This window comes from Thunnus maccoyii, chromosome 2, assembly GCF_910596095.1.
Source record: "Thunnus maccoyii chromosome 2, fThuMac1.1, whole genome shotgun sequence".
Taxonomy (NCBI): domain Eukaryota; kingdom Metazoa; phylum Chordata; class Actinopteri; order Scombriformes; family Scombridae; genus Thunnus; species Thunnus maccoyii.
In genome coordinates this window covers 9,896,965-9,913,777 of record NC_056534.1, presented here as the reverse complement: position 1 = coordinate 9,913,777, position 16,813 = coordinate 9,896,965, and the positions used below count along the sequence as shown (strand labels likewise).

Genomic DNA, 16,813 nt, shown 5'->3' with positions numbered 1-16,813 from the left:
CTCTCCTTTATGCCTCATAGGTTCAACTGTTATTGTGCACATATGTGAATGTTGTACATTTTTTTATGTGTCTCTGGTTAAAAAAAGGAAAGAAAAACAAGCCAAACCCAGAAAAATGGTTCTTAAAGGCAAACCCTGGGGTTATATTGTCTTATGCTGCACTATTCACAACCTCGCTAATGATGCTAGGAATAAAATATGACCGTTAAGGCAGGTTTTTCTTATGAAGAGTAATGTGTATGATAAATCAGGACGTTACAGGCGTTTTGAGATGAAAGCAGCAGTTTGAGAGCAACGTGCCTGGAGTTCCTCTGTGAGGAAGCCTGGCGGGTCATTCTTCAAGAGGACAGATGTTGAAGAAGACCGTGACATCGGAGTGTGTGTAGTGCTGCCAATGCCACACACACACACAGAGACACACACATACACACACACACACACACGCACACAGACACATACAGACGTGCCAAGGAGCCATGCAGGTTGCCAGATCCACCAACCATCTGAGGAATGCTTCCTCTCTAATAATGTGCGGTTTGTCTGTGCTGCATATCTGTGCTGGTCCTTCAAGCAAAGTAAGTATAATGTTACATTTTGAGAAAATATACAAATGCCACACCAAGACTAAAAGTTAATTTAGGTCAACTTTAGAGAGAAAATTAGAAAGTGCCACGAAGTATGATGAGGATATTAAAGACTCACTGTAGAAAAACGGAGCACAGATCCTTACACATAATAGAAAACTGGTGCATTTTACTGAATATAAAAGAGACACTTTTTGTGATTTTCTGTTATTTTTATTCTGTTATGGTGTCTGATGTCTGTGTCAAACATGGTCAAAGGTCCAAAACTTCAGTTGGAATGTATTTAGACATGCTCCCTGAAAGTCAAAAGCGAGGACTTCAGCCTGCTCTGAATGCTCTGTTTGCAAAGTCACCTCTACTCCCTCATCGAACTGATGTCAGATTGTTCACGTATGCCCACAACTGGCCATCTGTTCCATAGTCTTTGTTGCTAAGGTTGTTGCTAAGGTTCCATAGGTTGTTTGCATTGTTCACACACATTGAAAATGTACAGATGTATTTGAGAAGTTTAAATTTCCTGTAAAGAATGAAAAAAATAATGAAATCCTACTACAATAGTTTATTGATGTAGCCTCTGAAATTGCCAGAGATCTGTCGAGGGGCAGCTTCCAAGAGCTGGCCAATCAGAACAGAGTGGTCTCATCAGGATGGGAGGCCTTAAAGAGACAGGAGCTAAAACAGCCTGTTTCAGACAGAAGCTGAAGTGAGGGGCTGCATAAAGGGCCAGTATAAGATAAATAAGGAGTTTTTTGAATTGTAAGTCATGCAAAGATGTTACAGTAGAGCCCCAGAATATAAATATAGACCTAGAAATGTGCTCGATATGTCCCCTTTAACATATTTAATTCCTCCAAACAATCCTAACATAAAGGTTCACTTAATAGCTTTCAACTGTATCACATGGGTTGCATCCGAAATTCCATATTAACATGCTATTTAGTACACTAAAACAGTATGTGAGATTTTTTTAGTATGTCAGAAACCATAGTATGAAACCAATAGTACGTGAAATGCATACTATACATGGTATGCAAGCACTGGACACTACGCCGGCATAAATATCCCACAATACAATGCAGTAGTAACGACAACAACAACAACATAACAGACAATGGCGGACAGCAACTAAGGCAGCACTGGCGTAATGTCAATAATCCTTCAATTTAAGAGTAAGTATAAGGTTTTCACTTTGCAAAGCGTAATATATTTTTTAAATTAGTTCAGACTTTATGGTTGGCACAGGCTGCCATGGTTATGCGTCTCCAACCGGCAAGGAGGCTCTCAGGAAGTGACGTGATAATTACAGGTAAGTGTTGATTCACACAAAAGTGTGTTGAACGATAGTACACATATTGGGTATGTAGTGCATAGTATGTGATTTCGTACACAGGTAGAGTATTTAGCTGATCTTAAACCTGCATTAACTGATTGTTGTTGCCCACTTGGGTGCACTGACATACAGTATATCGCCCTATAAGTTGATAACGTGTCAGCAAACATTAGATGCTTATTTACACATCTAGCAGATACAGAGCAACATTAGCATTTATTTGGAGTTGTATTTCTGGCCACCTGGTGAATCTAAGTCCAATATTCACTCTCCTTTGGCTCTGTCTTTGGTCTCCACCAACTTCTGAGGGAAATATCTGGCTCTTTGGCTGCTAAATGGTACTATGCTGGTTGGCTACAGTGAATTCATCATAGCCTTCTTCCCTGAAAACAGCTGCCTGTTGCGTCTGGAAATGACTCAGTTGAGTGAATACCACTTAAGTTCGTCTGAAAAACTGACACAATATGCTGGAAGACACTGATGAAATCCAGAGCTAAAAGGAACAGCAGAGTCAGTTGATAATTCCCTGTCACAAAGAGTGAAATCTTTCACATAAATGTAGTCATTTGATCCATTGTTAATATAAGAATATTGATTATTGCCGCATCAAAGCTCATTGAGAAACACCATTTCATAACCATGCTTCCCATTTTGTTTTAAGACATTAAAACCTTTAACTGACACTAACAGTGTGTCAGCACTGAAACTCGGCAGTTGGCAATATAACTAAACATTCAATGATCTATGACTTATATGTTACTTATTTGTAACATTTACTGTAATTGTGTATTTTTTGAAATGGTGACTCACACTGTGACCTCCAGTATCTCATACAATCTAATCATCAGTTTGGCTGGAAAACTTAGTCATCACTGAAAAGGAAGAAACTTAAAGATACAAAATAATCAGATGGTGTCAGATAAGAGCTCACATCTAACTTAACTATATACATACAGTTTTCCCCTTTTTGTTTCCACTCACGTAGCGTGAAGGGCTGCACCCACACATACCAGCAGATAACTAAAATATCTGGTTTCTTCATCTTTCCACATTCTCATTTTGAATTACCTTTGCTCATATTTAGTTAGTTACAATTTTCATTTCATTAAATAGCCAACAATTTGATTTTCCAGAAGATTATTAGTATTTCTGAGATGCATAATTTCTAGCTGAGACACACACATATAGTCAGTTTTTTACTGTCAACACTTAAGTTCTGTTACCTTTAAGCAGCAGAAAAGGGGCTTTGTAGATGTTGTTTGTGTATTTTTCAGTTAATTTTGTAAGTTTAATTTCGACTTACTTTGTTTAGATTTTTAGTTAATACTGAGTTAGAAGCAAACTCTCTCTTTAGTATTTATTTGTAATTAATTTAATTATTGTGTTTTGTCTACCCCTTGTGTTTGTTAAATGGTTTGGTCAGCCAGTGTGTCATTAGTTTGGTCAGTTTTGTCTCTGTTGAGGTCAATTAAACTGGCCAGTCCAGTTGTGTTTTGTCAATCTCTATTTAGTTATTAATCACGATTGCTTTGGTCTTTTTGCATTTTTTGGGTAAATAAACCCCCCCTTTTGAAACCACAAAAACCTGGTTCAAGGTTGTTAAAACCATCTTATTGCACACTGTCTGATAGTGTAATAGTCTGTATCAGCTTGTTCCATTTGTTGAAAGTATATGATGATAACGACTCAATTTTTTTTATGGTTGCACCATGTTTTTAAAACAGCTATAATAACAATGTATCAAATGACAAATGCTTGTAGTGACAAACCTACAGAGAATTATCAGCAACTCTTCAACTCCTCTCGTCTTTATGGAGCTTTATAGTGAGTTTCAGCTCCATGTTTATCTGTGCGGCTGCAACTTTACTGTTTTGGTTCATTCTCACAGCTCATATAGTGTCATTTTTGGCCACAGCAGGCAGCTGTTTTCAGAGAAAAAGCTCTAAAACACACTATACATCACCTGCTCAGCACCAAACAGCAAACAGACACAGTTAACAACTAGCGGGTGAACATAGTGGAGCATTTAGCAGCTAAAGAGCCACAGAGGTTGGTGGAGACCAAAAACAGAGCCAAAAGAGAGTGAATATTGGACTTGCATTCCCCAGGTGGACAGAAACATGACTCCAAATGAATGATAATGTTGCTCCATAACTGCTGGATGTGGAAATAAGCAACTGTTTGCTAACAAGTTCAACATATCGACTTAAAAGGTGATGATATGTCGGTGTTGAGTTCACAACCTGTTTCCGATTACCTCAAGTGCACATCATTTTATTCACATTTTCCCAAAATTAATCCTGACATGAGATCTAAACTAGAATTGTTCATATGTTTAAAATAAAGTTCTGTGGGTTTGACTGCAGAACATGAGTTTGTAATGACAGACACAGGCGAGTAATTGCTGTCAGGGGGTTTAAAACGTTATCCCTGCAGATATTTTGTTAAAGATGGAGAGCAGGTTGCTTTGTTTTTGGTTCGTCTAGCTGCTCACTAAAATGATTCTTTTCTAGGACATTACGAGTTTAAGTGGAGGTCAGATCACTTTGTAAAGTTTTTGCGCAATAGCCGATTAGTTCCTGCATTTCTTATCACAGGGGAGGCAGATCCGTTGCTCTGCACGACATAGTAACACTGCTGATAATGCAAAGAAACAGACACATATTGAGAGAGTCAGCATGAGAAGAGCAAAACCAGACCTCTCATTTATTTCCTCTTTTCTACGTCCTTCTCTGTCCGTCTTTGCCATGAAAACTTCTTTATTCCCGTCCTTCAAAGCTACAAACAGCTTATTGCCTTCACTTTCATGCTGCTGGAGATCATGCAGAGAACAACAGCTGAGCTGCACATGCAGTTCGCGTTCACACACACTTACAAGTTCCCCTCTTTATGATAGCTTTAATTTCCTCTTAAACCATATCAGTGCAGCCACAGTGTGAGCCGGAGCTGTGTTTGTGTGTGTGAGTGTGTATCTGGAGAATGTTGTGGTTGTTGAATGGATGTGGATTGAAGCGTCTCTATTTATAGTCTTGTCAAAAGTTGTGTTAATTTGTGTGTACTGTTGTCTTTTCCCTTTGTCTCTGTGTTTAGAGCAATATAACGGTTCTCTTTTCTCTCTCCTTTCTTTGCTTTCCCTCTCTCCTTGCTTTCTCCCCTCCTTTTTTTTAACTCGTCGTCAATATGTTGCAGGATTCAGAGTGCAAGGTCACAGTTTTCCAAGCCTCAAGTTGGGACTTTTCCCCCTGTTTCCTCTCACTCTCTGAGCTCCACACGCGCGCACACAAACAGAAGAAAAACACATTCTTGGGCTCTCAGAGTCACTTTCATCTTCACTTTTAAATTAATCGAAGATCAACTGCTGCTTGAATGTGGTTATTCCTAGAAATAAAGGAACTGTAGAGCTGTGCGATTGCAAGCTGAAGGAGAACAAACAACAAAGATGATTTCTTCCTTTCTTCTTGCCAGAGCGAGGAATCGCTCGCAAACCACATCTAGAGGAGAGGACGATGGAGTGGTGAGGGGGAGGAGGGAGGGAAAGAGCAAGTGATCGGGGTAGGACGGGAGGAGGAAGAGGAGGAGGAGGGGGTTAGATATGTCCCAGGTCGCAGTCTGGGACGGAGCTTTGCGGCTATCGTGGCGTCAGTCACGGTGTCAGGGGATTCTGCTCCACAATGTGATATTGATTAAAGCTTTTCTCTTCTCTGAAAAAAAACCCCTTGAGGATCAGGAAACAATTCATTTGCTTGTGTATTTGTCCCCGAGTGTGTTTGTTTAAAAAAACTACAGACAACTTCAAAAATCTATCTTTTGAGTTTTCTTGAAAGGAGGCTTTGAAAAGTTTTGCTCTGTGGAGGACAAGCAGCTGTTGTTAGCTTAGATTCACAGCTACAACTAATTCTAATGAAATCCCAGAGTTACATCAAATAAAAACTTCTCAAACTGCTCCTGCAGCATAAAACACTCAGCTGCTGATCTATAGGTTCAGTATGTAAGGCTGAATTGACAATTGCCCCGGAGCATCAGAACCATAGAGGCCCAAAAATACTAGGTTCACTGTGTGCAAAAGATAATTTGCACTACTGAAGTACAATACGTCAGTAATGCAACTATGAATCAGAATCCAAATTCAGAGGAATGAGAATCAGATTTATTCAATGTGTTAACAGAAGGAATTCAATGTGTGTTAACAGGAAGTGCAGTAACCATGAACATTAAACAATAAACATAAAAATAAACACAACAGAGTAAGAAAGGGACATAAATCACAAAGATTCTGTGTAGTGGGGGTAGACTATGTACTTGCATAGTGACATGATGAAACTGTCAGAAAAACAAAATATAAATAGCAGAATAAATATCAATGTAAATATAAATACAAATTTGAGTGTAAATAAATGGTACGTGTATTAACAGAATAATTTAAAAAATTTATATACATCTACATAGTGCAGAACAGGCAAAGACACAGTAAAGCCTACACAATATGAATTTGAGATATGAGTTGGTATCTTTACAGTCTTTTACTGTCGTTGTTAAAGATGGCTATTGCCGGGCGACCCGATAGCTGAGTGGTTAAGATGCATACCACATGGACGCAAATACCCTGAGCAGCACGTCTCCAGCTCGATTCCCAGCTGATTTCCCAACTCTCTTTCCCCACATTTCCTGTCTGTCTCCACAATCACTATCAAAGAAAGGCTAAGATGCCCAGAAAAGAATCTTAAAAAAAAAAAAAAATATGGCTATTGCCTGGGGAAAGAAGCTGTGGTCCTAGTTGTGGGGGCTCTCAGGCTGGTTTCTGCATTGTTATTTGAAGGAATAGTTCAACATTTTGGGAAATTTGCTTATTTGCTTTCTTTCTTAGACCACATCCACACCGAGGTATTTTAAAATGTTGTTGTGTTAAAAAAAATGCTGTGCGTCTATGATAGAGTTTCCAGGTGCCAGTTCACCAGCTGTTTGTAAGTTCAAATTTCGCCTCATTATAGCTAAATATTTAAAGTGCAGATTCACGCATCACTAAATTAAAACTGGCTGCACCACAAAACTAGTTGTCCTATCAGGTGGAACTATTGCGTAGTTAACGTTAGCTTACTGATATCCCTTGCTAAAGATTAGACAAAAATGAAAAATGAAAGCACATTTTCTGTATCAGAACTTTGTAGTTTCTTCTGTCCTCATTAATCATCTCACTGCTCTCACATCTATCATCTCGTGAGTCTTTGGAGGGGCCCAAACCCAAGTTTAGGAACCACTGTCCTAAACTACTTCACTGTTTTTATGTAGTCAGAACGAGATAGTTTAGGCCTCTGTACAGGCATGAGGTTACCAAACTGGTATTCACTTCAGATAATCCGCTGTCACTGGTGAATGGGGCCATTTTTGGTCAACGTCAGCGCTCAGGGAGTTATTTTAACCCCATCTGAAGCGTCCGTTGATGGGTGGAGCCGCCCACGGCTTTGGCTTCGGCACCAGCTGTGCGGCTGGAAGGACGGGTAGAGTCAACGGACGCCTCAGTGTGACTATAAAATGCTGAGACACACAGCAAACTAGAACCAAAGCACAGTGCTGGTTAGCTTCTGCGTGCCTGGAACAATAATGAAGTTCCTTTGTTTAATCTGCAGACACACTTTATGGGAACTTTGAGATGACAGAGTTCATAAAAATGTACAGAGGATGTAGAGTGAGGGGGTCAATATGGCTCCCTCCCCCCCAGGGCCTTCTTACAGGTTAATCTGGTCATGTCAGCTTGTTCCTAATAATCATCGTCAAATACCCTACTTCCAACTGAGCTTCTAGTGACGATGCAATATGACATGAAAGTAATATATTTGATCATGGACTACGGATCAAAAGCAGAGAGGTGGATTATGCTGTAGGATTGGTTTGTGAAGTTTCTTTGGACGTTTTAATGTTTCTTTTTCGCTGTTCATTGCAGCTGCTGTGAATCCAAGCTGCTATCATCTAAATGAAAAAAGCAAGCTGCAAAGTCTTCCCAAGCCACCTTTCAGCTTTAAGGTGTTGAAAATGTAATAGTCAAAAGATCAGTGAAGTTTTCCTTTAGGATGCAACTTTAGATACTGCACAATAACAGAATGAGGCAGTGTGGATGGAGCCAAACACTAACACACACTCAACGTGCTGAGATGAGTATCATTTTATCAATGATGGAAAAACCTGCAGAGCCTTTGTGTATGTGTGTGTGTGTGTGTGTGTGTGTGTGTGTGTGTGTGTGTGGGAGAGAGATTAACTTTTAACAGGAAAATTGTTTTTTTTGGGTCCCGAGGACAACCAATGAGAAACAGACCTTTCATAAAAAACAATCTGGATGGAGCACACAGGCCTTCTTTTCTGGCTCAACACACTTTTTTTTTTTTTTTTTTTCATTTCCTCTATTTTTACCACCCTGCTCTCTTTTCTCGATTCTCTCCATCCGCTCACTTTTGTTCAGCACATTCATTATCTCATCTTGTGTCTGTGCTTACCACCTCTCTGACTCCGTGCCATGGTAGGTACTTTCCATTCACTGTGAGCCACCGAATCAGACGAGGGATGCAGACGACTGTGTGTGTGTGTGTGTGTGTGTGTGTGTGTGTGTGTGTGTTTGTGTGTACATGCCAAAAGTTCCCTGTTCACTACTTGTGTTTCACATCATCCCTGTTTTCATACTGTAATGCAATTAAAACCACATTAAAAATGAAATATGTGTGTGTTTTTAATCTATCTGAGACCTTCTGTTTCTTGTCCTGAATAAATAAACCCTCAGACAAGAGACATTTCCTTTTGCTATATGGGATGTTTGACAATTTCCAGTACGTCTGTGGGGGTATTCGTGCACGCTCTCTCTCTCTCTCTCTCTCTCTCTCTCTCTCTCTCTGTGTGTGTGTGTGTGTGTGTGTGTGTGTGTGTGTGTGTGTGGCTATGAGAAGTCTTGTCATCTTAACCAGGATTGTACAGTCATGTGCTTCTCATTAAAATACTTCCCTCAGTTTTGGATAAAAGGACTGATACTGCACATTCAATATGTTAATTGGGAAGTAGTGCAATGTGTGCGTGTATAGATGTGTGCATGTGTATATGAATGTGTGTGTGTGTGTGTGTGTGTGGTCTTTGTATTGTCTTACTATTCCCGCTGGTTAAAGTCCTAACGAAGAGTCTGTTTCTGCTCGGCTGGAATAATTATCAGTGTCAATAATACTTGGGCTTGATATAGTGTCATTTATTGCTGCTGCCGCTTATGATGATGATGATGATGATGAATATAAAACACTCAGAGGAACATAAGTTGCCAGACTAAAAAGAAAAAAGCGAGTCATAATCATATGATTAATCGAAAACAGGAATAAATCTTCATGGATGACCTAGCAGCTACTTACGCAAAGCTGATTAACTTGGACCATGTGAGTCCATTAAATGATATCACAACTGCACATACCACCCAGCGTGTGTGTGTGTTTCTGTGTGCGACTGCATGTGTGTGTGTGTATGTGTGTGTGTGTGTGTGTGTGTGGGTCAGAGGCTTCTCCCAGGAGCGGTTGGAGACAGTGTATGATCCGCGGGGAATTGAAGCGCAGAATCCCTGATCACAAGATTTCAAAGCAGTTAACTTAATGAGTCTGCTGTGTACATTGTGTGTGTTACATGGCGTAATACGTTGAGTATGTGTGTGTGTGTGTGCGTATCTGAGAGGCAAAGTGCAGAGGAGAGAGGCGGATGAAGTGCGAGGCTGACAGATGTTACTTTAACAGGCGTGGTGAGTGTTGATTAATAAAGACAGAATGTTACAGAACAAGAGAGAGACAAAGAAGAAATGTTAACAGTCTCTAAGTTAAAACCCTCCGTTGGTCTACATGCTCCCAACTCAAATAAAGACAATTTCAAGGACTAATCTCTCTACATTTCTATCAAACTACATCACACCGCTGTGTTTATTAAACTTACAATTAGTGTCTCTTTGCTTGAAGCACATTGCTGGTGATTTTTAAAATATTTTTCTTATTGTCAACAAATCTCATGTGCAAAGCCAAACCAACAACGAATTTATCTACTCACAATTATAGTGTGTGTATCCAAAGGCTGATATATCGTATTCCTCTGTGCCTTAGACCCCTGTTTTGGTCCAAAAACTATTAAGAACATGTCAGTGAGCCATATCGTTGCACTGGGTGACATGTTCCTTCACCACAAAAAATTTGGGCTCGTTATTTTATTTAGAAACGGCTCCAAAGACTAATAACAGCGATCACCTTTCAGTCTCTTTCGGTGTCTAGCTTGTTGTGTTACGGATCACACAACCTCTTGACTTTGTACTGAAGTTCTTTGAGAAATTTACAAGGTAGTACAAAGTCAAGAAGTTGTGATATGTTGCAGAACAAGCTAGTGAAGTTCTGTCTTCGGCACTGAGGAATGAGGTGTATCAGGTTATGGATACACACACAATATTTGTAATTAGATCAATTCATTGTTGGTTTGCTCTGCACATGAGATTTGTTGACGAGTAAGAACGATAGAGAATATTGCCAGCCTTATCCTGTAAAATGAGTTTTTGTTGTGACTACCCACCATGCACTTTGTTATCTCTAAAACCCAAATGAATATTGTTGCAACATTTGGTGGAGGGATCTTCAGACTCTGAAAATGTTACAATGTCGAGGTGATGGTATATTTTTTGCAGCCTGGTGTATCTAACGTTAACCATGTATGTTTTTGACAATGCAGCGCAACAAACATCAGCTTGATGAAACTTTGAATATGAGCCATGCTAACTTTAGCTAGCTCAAGCAGTGTGGCAACATCTTGAGTCAGTGGTGGCACATTCAGTGATGACTTTCTCGCAGTAGAAAATAATGTTGGTTAACATTTATTGTGAATAGTGTTTATTATTAAAAGGAAGAAAAAGAAATCTCACAAACAAATAAATAGTTGATTAATCATTACTTATTCATAAAATACAAAAGGCACATTTTTTTTCTCGGTTAAAGTTTTCATTCAAACCATTTTTGCAGCACAATCCCAGCATTTTTTTCAATATAGCTAGTAATGGGATGCAATAGCCCACTTCAAAGTAGCCAACAAAAGCCCACATACCATTCATCCCATTTAAAAGGCATCATGTGCTTTTCAATCATAATGTATAGTCTCTGAGTAATTGCCTCTGCATGCAGATCAATACAGCCTCGCCTCGCTAACACCGCCCTGAGAGTTTGTCGAGAGAATGATCCACTTTCAACTTGCACTGCAACTTGACTTGTTGGGTGTTACAACACTGGCGACGTTGTACCATCAGATATACCATCTGACAAGACGCTGCTTTATATACTGTGTGAGACACATGTAATTGGTAGGCGTGTCCTGATTGGCCAGCAACACACATGCAAATTTCAGTGGGCGACTGCGTGCTCGTGATTGGAGGACAGTATTACCCATAGAGTCCAGTAGAGTCCAGTAGATTCCAGTAGAGGGCCCTGCCTGTGCTTATAGAACTAGGGTTACAGTATTATAACCTTTGTTTCCATCCCTGGATAATATCACATCTATGAGTCTCTTTACAAATGCACTCATGCAATACAACTGTTATGATTCTGAGCAGCGTGTGTGATCTATTAAAATAAGCTATTGTTAGAGCGAGTGGGTTATGAAAATGGCACCGTTGGGTGAGAAATGTAGTAGAGGAGCTGTAAAGCCGACAGGTCTGTTATGAAGACAAGTGTGATTCATTTAGTGGTATCAGTGAGACTTATGATCCTGTTTATGCAGTACATGACTCCAGAATGAGTCAAACGTGAGGGAGAGAATGGTTCTCTTTTCTCTCATCACCTTTTTTCACTTCCTGCCGTCACCTCTCCCACGATCGCACCACAGGCAACACGGAACTCCCACTACACATCGACTGGTTATCACTCACATCAAAGGCAACGACATAATGATAAAACCCTGCGTGTGCGTGTGTGTGTGTGTGTGTTTGAGTCACACAGAGGGTGAGAGACACAAATGGCTACAGAAGACAAATAATGTAGGGAAGAAGGGAGGGAATTAACTGCTGTTTCATTTGGGTCTGAGCCAACAGACATGTAATCAGTCTGGATTAATATCGCCACATACACACTTGTACATAAACATGCAGGCACACACACACACACACACACACACACACACAGTTTTATCATGTCACTGCCTTTGATGGGAGTGATAGCGAGTTGATGGTTATAGAGAGCTGAAGTCATGACGTCATTTTTAGGTCAGACTCTGTTTAACTAGCTTCTGTAACCATCTCTCATTTAGTGTTTTTTTTTTCCAATCAGCCTTTCTGAAAAAATTAGCTCTTGGGGTTTATTTTCCATATTCTAAGACAACTCTGCATCCACTAAAGCACTTTCTATGAAAAGTTGAAGTGGTTGTGATTATAACAAAGTTAAGTACTGCCCCCATGGGAAAACCATAAGTGCGGCAGCGCAGTACTTGCGTCATCGTAACACTTTCTAGTTGTAATCTCTGCTGTCTTTTACATCATTCGCGCCTCTGTCCTGCTGTTACATGTCTGAGCTAACTGCGATCCCTTGACTCACTCATGGACATGCCTCCTCTGTTGAGCCGGGACATTCAGCCCACGCGTATCTAGCGTTTATAGGAAAAGGTGTTTGTTAAAGGTGGCTAAAAACATTAATAATGAATAAACAATGATATTAGATCATTTTTCAAAAAGCTGCCGTCCTTATATGAAGCAAAGTCTGCAAGCTAGTTCACGCTCACACTAGTTATGTTGTTGCTTGCTGCTATGGCCGCAACTCATATCGTTACGTGGCAACTAAGCAGGTGAACCCGAGTGTGAACACAGACAGGCTTGAGACAGGATCGAAGTAAAACAGTTTTTATTTTCAGGACTGCAAGGTTATAAGTTTAGCCAGGTGAGGTCCAGGGAGTGGCTCAGAGCTGAGCCAGACGGAGATCCAGAAGGTGAAGTGTGGAGCTTGGTGGGTTCAGGTTGGGAGAATGGAGCAGACAAGACAAGGTTGAGGAGGCAGGGGCCTGAGGGCAGAACAGGCATAACTGCAGGGAGGAAACTGGTTCAGACTCAGTAAAAGACAAGGGGCAATGATGCTCAGGTAGACAAGAATGGCTAGAAGTGTAGTACTGACTGAACAGACGCTACAATCTGGCAGAGTGGATGTGACAGAGCTGAGATTATATATGCAGGGTTGATTACAGGACTTGGTGCAGCTGGTGGGGTTCTGCTCTGACTCAGGCACACCTGTCTCCACTCAGACAATCAAAGACACGCACTCAAACACACAGGGAGGAGACGGAGAGAGAATCACTGGGGGAGTGACAACAATTAGGAAGACATAGAAATGGATGTGGATGGAGTGTCAGGGGAGACAGCAGGAGCAGATGTAACACATATAGCGTTTAAAAAGCCCCGCCTCCACCCCAGCGTCTATACCTTCCCCTATGGGCCGGAGTTAGTATTGTTGCTCCCCACTCCCTGCTGGATGAGTTTCCTTATGAGAAGCGACGAGGTCAGAGAATAGACACCAAACACTAATGCTGTAAATAATCCACATTTCAATGATGATCTATTCTACATGAGTTGGCTGACTGAACTAAACACACAACATACTGTTAAGAAAGACTCGTAGTTATAGTATTGCTCTACGCTAAGTGTAGAACTGGGAGGTGATTAGCTTAGCTTAGCATGAACAAGCGTGCAGGAGAGACAACTAGCCTAGCTGTGTCCATATACAAATGAGATATGTGTATGTAAAGCAAGTTTTAAAGGTGCAATATATATATATTTTTAACCTTTCACTGATTCCAGTCTTTATGCTAAGCTAAGCTAAGCTAATCACTTCCTGGCTCCAGCTCCAAACTTTACATGCAGATGTGAAAGTGACAGCCCATCAGTTTTCTTTTCTAATTCTCAGAAAGAAAGCTAGTAAGTGTAATTGCAAAAACATGGAACTATTGTTTTATCAGCCATGAAGTGATGACCATTTCTAGTAACTGCAGTGTGAACATAACAGATAAGGTATTTGTTCATCTCTTTAACATCCAGTTTTCCCATTTTATTTCCCTTTAAGTAGCTTTGAGATTGGAAAAATGCTCTTATTCTACACTGTCTGACAGTATCATATACATGTATGTTCTGTTTTGTCTTGCTCCAACCCTTCATTGACAATATATCATGTTTAAGTGATATTCAAAATCTATGGCTAATCTGCTGACTATTGTGTCGATTAATGGTTTATGACATAAATGTCAGATAATAGTGAAAAATGCCCATTTTAAGTTTCCTCGGCCCAAGGTGATGTCTTCACATGTCTTGTTTTGTGTGACCAACAGTCCAAAACCCCAAAATATTCAATTCTCAATTACAAAGTTACAAAACACTGAAAAGCAGTACATCTTTGCATTTGAGAAGCTGGAACCAACAATTTTTTGTTTAAAGAATGACTAAAAGAATTATCAATTGATTATCAAAAATGTTGCAGATTAGTTTTCTATCTATCGACTAATAGGTGCAGCTCTAATTCAAACCCAAGACTCTTTTTTTTATGGCTGCAACATTCAATCAAGTGAAAATATCCACAATTGTGCATCATTTTATGCACATTTCCTCAAAATTCAGTTTAACATATTTGGAGTCTTTGGAAACTCTGGGATCTCAACTGTAAATTTCTGCTAGTTTGAACAATGTCTGGCTCCACCGGCCAGTCAGTGGAGTTTGAGAGGTTAAACACTGTTTTTGTTATTTGCCTCTACCACCAGCTTCTGCCCTCAGTCTTTCCCCTTCAACCCCTGAAATCTAACGGTTGACTTGTTTCCCCTCCCCTGGTGATTAACCCCTGCTTTCCTATGGTTCCTGAAATCTGTACCATCTGCCCTGACCTCCCCTCCCCACACACACACACACACACACACACACAGTCACATCGACTTTCACATACACTGCCAACTACTTTAACCTTGTCCTTGGCCTCTGTGAAATCTAGCAAACCAACTCCAAGCCATGACAAATGCAGGAGAGCCAGGAGGTCATCATCTGAAACCGAAGAGTGAGTCTGCTGAACTGATATGAACTTAAAACTGGTTAAAACACCATTCGACCTCTGTGGTGATTTCTGTTCGGTTGGAAAGTATTTTATCACTGCTCCAGCACACAAACAACTAAGATAAAAAAAAAAAAAATCTATCTATCGATTTTAAATGTTTCTGCAGTTGTTTAGGCAGCAGCAACACTTACTTCATCAAAACTTTGAAAATCTGGTGAAACTTCTTACTACTACTCGTACTACTTTAAGTCCCCCTATTTAACATTAATAAGCAGCATATAAACGTTTAATAAATGATTTATAACACACAATAATGTAGTTATAAGCAGATATAAGGACATTTTAAAGTTTTTATTAATGTATAGTATTTGTAAACAATTATAACTTCTCCTATGAAGACATATTTTATATTATTAAAACTGTTTTACTTTATTTTCATTCATTATCTGTTTATGCACCAGCCTCCTCTCATGGGTGCCCACAGGAGGAGTTATTGTTGTAGGTAGGTTAATGAACACTTCTATCAGCTTAAAACTACATTATAGTGTGTTAAAAACCATTTATTAACTGTTTATATACTGCTTATAAATGCTAAATAGACTTAAAGTAAAGTGTTACTGAAAATCACTTTATAATCAGACTTATTTGTATATTTCTGAGTGGTAATACGTCTTAAATGTTATAATCGAAAGCTGAATTGAAGGATGAAGCAGCAGTTCAGGTTTTGTTTGTCTTCCCTTGGTAATAAATCTATAGCTGTTATTCAGTCTTAAACATACGTATCTGGTTAAACTGTTTGCTGGCCCCGACTGTGTGAGAACTGAATTTTACTTGCTAAAAGAGACTTTCCATTTTACAACATAGGACACTTATGGCAACTGGTGACCTCCCTGTGTGTGTGTGTGTGTGTGTGTGTGTGTGTGTGTGTGTGTGTGTGTGTGTGTGTGTGTGTTGTAAATGTGGCCGCATGGGAACATGGATTCATATACATCTATAGCATGTCATGCTATAAAAATGTAATACTTTAAAAATTCCCCTCACAAATCAGCTGACTCAGTTTGTAAAAACACACACACAACTAATGAATCTAAAGTAATCATCTGCAAACAAACTATAAATCAAGCTCATAGCATCCGGATCCTCCAGTCAAATCTCCCTGACATCTGTCTTCTGCCAAGAAGCCTCAGTATATTTAGTTAGATCACTTATAATATAATGTGTATTGTGCTCACAAAGTCACACAGAATATTAAATCATCTCTGACTCACATTAAGACTGAATGAGCTTTGGAGTCAGATTTAATGTTAAAACTTGTGCTAAGGCAGATGTAAATGTTGCAGTTAGTTTTAACAGTAAACAAACAATAGATCTATAATAAGTCACTGGACGGTTAAATGGAAAATTAAAGTAGAATCTGGATCAACAAAGATCAGGCCTGCTGATGTTCAGTTATACAAGAGAAGAGAAAAAGACAGAGTCAGTGCATATCACAGATAATATCAGATGTTTTGGTTAAAGGACAGGTTCACAATTACTGTTCACAATTAAGTCTGTCTCAATACAACAGTCAGCTGCCCAAATGAACACCGAAACAGGTTTTTCTTGCAATAATCATTCCTCCTGTTCATACTGGCAATTAGAAGATCCCTTCATAATGCACTTACAAGTGATGTGGTTCAAAATCCTCCAAAAGCCTTCTTCTGTGTAAAAATTTAATTAAAAAGTTTATTTTAAGCTAAAATGAAGCTTCAGCTGTCCAAATGAGTCAAATCAAGTAGATATCTTTCAGTGTTACAGTCATTTTAGAGCCAAAGTCCTTCTTTTTGTTACTTTACTTCCACTTCAGCTCA

The 16,813-nt window shown here is 39.6% G+C and overlaps 1 long non-coding RNA gene across 1 annotated transcript; it reads right to left on the bottom strand.

Annotated features, from left to right (window-relative positions):
- Positions 1-12,765: 12,765 nt before the first annotated feature.
- LOC121887716 lies at positions 12,766-13,455 on the bottom strand. The gene is made up of 2 exons (XR_006093023.1): positions 13,050-13,455; positions 12,766-12,960 (listed from the first exon to the last, which is right to left on the bottom strand). It is a non-coding gene; the product is annotated as an uncharacterized LOC121887716 (long non-coding RNA).
- Between the last annotated feature and the right edge of the window lie 3,358 nt (positions 13,456-16,813).